General features: G+C 33.1%; 1 pseudogene; it reads right to left on the bottom strand.

The window, feature by feature from the left end:
- Positions 1 to 2,561: 2,561 nt before the first annotated feature.
- Positions 2,562 to 2,667, bottom strand: LOC150025505 (small nucleolar RNA R71; annotated as a pseudogene).
- Positions 2,668 to 6,853: the final 4,186 nt, after the last annotated feature.

Raw genomic sequence — 6,853 nt, 5'->3', positions numbered from 1 at the left:
GTATGCAAGTTAAGTAAGTTTGAGATCCCTCATCTCCAAATTGAGGTTGTGGTACTTAACATTGGATTGTTGCCACTATGCAACATTAGCTATGAGATCGTTGATAAAGGTCTCATATGAGCCTTTGTTGATAGGTGACAACGCGACAGTAACAGTTTCCACCTCCCCGTTGGTGAGATGACCACCACTCTAGATGATATGTTAGCATTGTTGCATCTCCCTATTGTGAGACAGTTTTGTTCGTATGTGACACTGAATTTTACATTAACGTCATCATTGTTGGTTGAGCTCCTTGGGGTAAGTTCGATGACACCACGAAATTGAGCCAATGTCATGGTGCTCACGTCAGATTGAGTTGGTTGCACGAGGTGTACAAGGAGTGCATCATCCACCACATATGGGAGTACGTGACTCACACTTATTTAATGCATATGATTGGGTGCACAATATACGTTGATAAAAGTGTTACATATGTTAGTGTGTTGTACTCGTCGTTGTTTGAAAGTTTGAGGTTGTGCGGTGTGTACGCATGGGGAGTTGTCGCACTCACCTAAATATAAAATTAGTTGGGGATTGAAGATAAGTGTCAGATTTCAGTAATATTTCATATGAAAATATAGGCACTTATGGATATTAATTGCTAAATTAAGCATAAAATAACCTTAATTTATGCAATTATACCTTTTTACGTATTTTTTTATTTTAATTTGAATAAGAACGATTTATTCTCAAATTTGTGTTAATTTTAGGATTCTAGGAAAGAATGAAGATGATTGGGCAAAAGGAGAATATACAAAGCTAAAAATAGAACGTTGGAACACACCAACACTCACCAAAGTTCGCCAAAACTCGCTTAAGTCAAACGCTCCCAGAGGATCTCGCTCAAGCGAGCTCAATCTCCCCAAGCGAGATTGCTCTAGTGGCATTGGGCTTTTTTTTCGTGCTTCTCGCCCAAGTGAGCCCAATACGCCCAAGCAAGAAGTCACTTAACCCAAGCCAATTAGGTTAAATAGAAGGATTGAGGCACAACCCTAGACACACAAGATTGAGAGGAAACCATTGAGTGAATTGTAACCCAATTGGGAGAATAAGAAGTGGATCTCGTTCAAGCGAGATTGCTCTAGTAACCGCCATCATGTGTGGCTAATTCTACCCTTTGGGATTAGGAGTAATTTGTTCAAACTCTTATGTATTGAGATGATGTATAAACATAATATTTTGTTCTTGTTGATGATTGATATTATTGTTTTGTTTGTAATGCTTGGTTTTCCATGATCTCAAAACTTAGATTTGACTGGAAAGTACTTCTAAGGTTCTAACCCAAATGATAATATTTAACATATTTGAATGGTAGGAATAGATTTTAAATGTTAATTGCAATCAACGTCTGATCTTAATGATAAGAAGTGTTTATAAATATGCGAGGAATCAATATTTAGGAAACATCTTCATAATTTTATATGCGATGAATCAATATAAATGATTTTTATACGGACACAATATTGTCGTGTTAATCAAAATACAAAAGAGTGAGAGAGATGAAGCCCAATCCCTATTTTTCCAATTGAAACAACAAAGTCTTTGACTTGTTTTCTTATTAATCATTGCAATCATAATAAATTCCAACAAACTTTATTATTTTGTTTTATATTTAGTGAATCTTTTACTTGATTATTCAATTGTTCCTTGTGTGTTCGATATTCGTCCTTAGGGACAAATTATTACTTCTGACAACGCGGTGCACTTGTCATAGAAAAGTCATCAAGTTTTTGGCGCCGTTGTCGGGGAACGGTTTAATTTTTAGTATAAATTCCTAAATATTATTAATATTCTAACTGTTTTAAAAAAATTTAAATTTTTGTTTATTTTGTTTCATTACAGATTTGTTTTTATTTTAATTTACATATATGCTTTTATTTATTTAATTTTATTTTCAAATTTAATTGAAATTTATTTTATTCTGTTTATTTTTAAATTTTAGAAAAAAAATATGTTGTTACTGCTAGTGAGTCCTTGTGTTAATCCTTGATTTAGTTGTCTTATATGATATTAAGAGGTCAAATTTTCAAAGACCAATTATTATTTGAAGCAGAGATTGAAAGGGCATGCAAAAGAAACACAAAGACAAAGACAAAGACAAAAGAGAGGCAAGGAGACACTAGAGAAGAATCCTTCTTTTTCCACTAATATTTTTTAGGAGGAAAGCAACATGGCAGAAGAGCAAGCACCACCTCCTAGGAGGACACTTGGAGATTATGCCTTGCATCAGGGGCCAAGGCATTATTCTAGTATTGCAATACCTACTACCACCAGGGCCTTGGAGATGAAACCTGATTTCCTTAGTCACATTAATAACCATCAATTTACAGTAATGCATCATGAGGATCCATATACATATTTGGCTACAGTTTATGAATTGGTGGGAACAATGGGTTTTCAATCAGTTGATATTGAAACTGTTTATATGCACTTGATTCCTTTTTGAAATCAGAGCCTCACTAGTTGGAAGGATGTAGAGGAAAAATTTATGCAAATATTTTTTCCAATCTCTCGCTACATCAAAGCAAAGTCTGAAATCTCAATGTTCAGACAAGGAGTAGGTGAAGCTTTCTGTGAGACATGGGAGAGATCTAAAATGATGCTAAGAAAATGCCCAAATCATGGGTTTGAAGATATTGCTCAAGTGAGCATATTTCTTAATGGTCTCATATCTGATACTAAAATGCTCTTAGATGTTGCAGCTAGCGGCACAATGATGGTTGTTGATGTGGAACAAGCAATAGGATTATTGATGCATTGACATCAATTGATTATTAGGCCCATGATAGACAAGGTATTCAAAAGAAAGGGTTGTTAGAGTTGAATACTTCAAATGCACTCTTGGCTCAAAATAAAATTTTGACATAGCAGATTGAGCAATTAACTGCACAAATGGCTAAATTGCCCCAATAGTTACATGATGTTCAATCATCTTAGAGCCATAGTAAACCAATTAGGTGTGATTTTCGTGGAGGTGATCATCCCAATGGTCACTATTCTTATCAGATCAATTCATTTGAAGTTGAAGTAAATTACATGGGTAATCAAGAAAGGCAAGGTAGTTTCTCTAACAACAATAATTATTCTCAAGGTTGGAGAAGCAATCAAAATCAAAATTTTAGGTAGAATCAAGATAGTGGTTCATCCAACAAGCAAGGTCCTTTCCAACAACAACAACCCCTATATCCTTCAGTTCCTGAAACACTAAACAAATTTGAAGATACCTTGGAGAAATTCATGAAGGCTATTATGGCCAGTCAAGAGAATAATATGGCGGTAATAAGAAATATAGAAATTCGGGTGGGACAGATTGCCAAACAATTAGCAAAGAGACAAAGTGGCCAGTTTTTAGCTAACGCCCGAACCAACCCAAAAGAGAATTGCAATAAAATTGCCTCTGAAAGTGGTAGAATAGCAAGAGAAAGGGGTGGTAATAATGTAGTGGCTGAAAAAGAAAGGAAAAATGAGACTGAGGGGGAGAGATATGAGAAAGAAAGAGAGAAGAAAAGAAGTGATGAGGAAAAAATAAAGAGAAAAACTTAAAATAAGGAGAGAGATATTCTTGAAAAATATTTACCATATCCTCATGCTCCTTCTAAAAAAGAGAAGGAAAGAAATTTTTTTTTGATAACTTACTCCTTAAAAATTATTTTGTAGGAAACCTGAAGCAAAATTCAACATTTAAGAGATTTATGAAGAATATGACCTATATTGTAGAGAGAAATATATAGTTTGAGGGTGGATGTATTGCCGATATTAAAAAAGGCTTGCCTAAAAAATCCAAGGACCCTAGAAGTTTTAATCTTCCAGTGACTATAGGTGTTTTATATGTGGACAAGACTTAACTAGATTTGGGGGCAAGTATAAATCTAATTCCATTGACAATGCTGAAGAAAATAGGTTATTTGAATATTAATTGATGTTGATAAGGGAAAACTTAAAGTAAGAACTCAAGATGATGAGGTAACTTTTAATCTTTTTTTATGATTTAAAAAATTCTAATGCAGGGAATGAATGTTTACAAAAAGATACACCAAAGGAAACCTTTCCTGACACTAAAGATGAATTAAACCTCTCAAATTTAGTTAAGGAAGTTATACATCATCATATTCCTAAGACAGTTGTCCACCTTGAGATAAACATGCCTCAAGCTAGATGACGTTAAACGAGCGCTTACTAGGAGCAACCCAGTACACGTTTTAGCTTATGATTTTATTTTATTTTTTACTTCTACCCATTTTAGTTTTATGATTTGTTATTTTTGTTTTGATATTACTGTTCAAAAACCATGTTTTTATGTAGAGGAGTTCGCCCAAGCGTCATATGTCTCGCTTAGGCGAGGTTGACGATGTCAACTTAGTATTTCTTACAGGAATCCTTGCCCATGCGAGTCCAATCTTTCCTAGGTTATTAGAATTAAAGGTCTTAAACAAGGGGGGTGAATTGTTTAATGAAAGATTTTCAAAAATACTGAACAAGAATGAAGATTAATGCAGAATCACAGAAAAAGCAATCAGATCAGCCAAGAAACAAAATTGTTTTAAATTGATTCCAGAAAATCAATCGGTTGTTTATGCAAATCAACCAGTTGTTTTTATCAGCACTTTGCAAAAACACCGATCAAACAGTTTGAATAGCAGTGAAGGATAGAGAGATTCAAGACACAAAGTTTATACTGGTTCACTCTTAACCTGAGCTACATCCAGTCCCTAGAGGGTATTTCACTAAGTAATCAACCACATATTACACAACACAAACACCAAAGAGGTGATCTTGAACCCTTTAAGAACACTCACCCTCTTTGAAACATAAACACTACAAGTCAGAACACCCTTTGACTGTAGACATCAGTATCTTACAGTTTTACAAATATGAATTCAAACACAAGTAAGAACAAGAAAGATCGCACCTGCTACAAAACAAATACAACAGATCCTATTCCACTCTTAACCAATGCAAAGCCTTAAGCAATCTTGCAATTTTGGAAAAAAAATTAATCTTTTTTGTAATTTGATCTCTCTCTCTTTTTAGAGATTTAAACACCAATTATATAGCCTAAAAAATAGCCGTTTTAGACTTTCAATCAGGGTCCAAAACATATTTGAATCAAGGAAAAACATATTTAACAGACTTAACCAATTTTGTTAAGGTTTTTAAAAAACAATCAATTGAAAGCATGATTCAACCGATTGAATTGACTTTGACTATGTGGTCAGCCAATTTCAGCTTTTTCAAATCCTTACCAAAAGCTCCAAGTGAAAAACAACAGATTGAAATGACAAATCAACAAGTTGCTTTTCATTTACTTTGAAAAACATTTTTCTTTTGAAAGAACTTGATTGATTCAGTTTTGGATTAAGCTAAGGGTGGATTGACAAATTCTAATCTACCCAGAACCCATGCCCACAAGCAACAACCTAGTCTTCAAGCAATCTTCATGGATTTGGAGGCATCAAAGCTTCAAGTTCAACATAGGCAAGTTAGGAGGCCAAAAAAGAGGTGCTCTCTGGAGTCACCTCGCCCAAGTGAGATAAATCTCGCTTAGGCAAGCTTGGCGACATAAAATTGAGTTTTCTTGCAAAGAATCTTGCCTGGGCAAAATTTGCAAAAAAAAAAAAAAAAAAACCTCAAAGGCAACCCCCACTCCCTACATACCTTTCAATCAGTTTAATGCTTATGTATCTTGGCCTAGGAACAAGTTCTATTATTCAGGGGGGCAAATCCAGCAAATGAAGCAGGACCATCTACAGTTGTAGATGAAGACTTTAACACAGAACTGGATGGCTTTTGGAGGACTAAGAAAAAATATGGTTTATTTTTTCTAGTTTTATTTTCTTTTCAGTTTTTCTCTAGTTTTATTTATTTTTTAAAATTTCTTTATTCGTTTATTGCTGTTTATTGCTATTTATTTGCTTATTTGCTTAGTTTGGTTTGGTTTGTTGCATTTTCTTATTTTGTATTTGTATTTTTCAATAAATTTGTTGTTATCTACTTGTTTGGTTATTTTATGTTCTGAATTATTTTTCTTGAATAAAATTCAATTTTAATTTATTTATTTTCTAGTTTTATTTTTTCTTAAATAAAAAAGAACTGCAATATTAAAATTGAATTGTGAAAAAAAAAAAGATGTTGTGTTTAAATATTAAATAGTGAGATGAATTAGGTTAGAAAATAAAATATGATTGAATCCCTATTCAAATGTAGTTGAAATTGTGATACATGAAAATTTAACAAGGTGGTTGATTAGAACAGAGAATGACAGCACAATAAGGAATGAGACCAATTAAACCAAGAGAGTGTGTGAACCTTAAACAATTTGAGAGTTTACTGATGAATTGACATTTGTAGTTGCTTAATTTTTATTTATTTTGTTACATCATAAAAGAGCGTGGAAATGATTGAGACCTTTGTTTTAATTAGGAACTCATGGCCAAATAACCAACATTTATCTTATTAGAATTTCTTTATATATACATACATATATGTATATATATATCCCTTTGAACCAAGAATATTTGTTATTATTGCACCCTAAATCTTTAATGATATATTTTCTACCCTTTGGCATGTTTAAGGTAGGAGAACATAGATGCAATATACATAGAAAAAAAATAATGGTTGGTTCTAATTGTTGAAAGCTCAAAAGGTTGAAAATAGGAAGAATCTATTCCTTTTGATGAAAAAAAAGAGAAAAAAGAAAAATTATGTTGAAAATCGTGAAAAGGTAGAAAGAAAATGAGGAAAAGTGTGAAGTCAAAAGAAAATGGTGATTAGATAACACATATGTGCTATAATTGGATTGTAGGTATGTTCT

Source organism: Phaseolus vulgaris, chromosome 8 (assembly GCF_051622355.1).
Source record: "Phaseolus vulgaris cultivar YP4 chromosome 8, ASM5162235v1, whole genome shotgun sequence".
NCBI lineage: Eukaryota > Viridiplantae > Streptophyta > Magnoliopsida > Fabales > Fabaceae > Phaseolus > Phaseolus vulgaris.
This window is presented reverse-complemented; position numbering and strand designations above follow the sequence as displayed.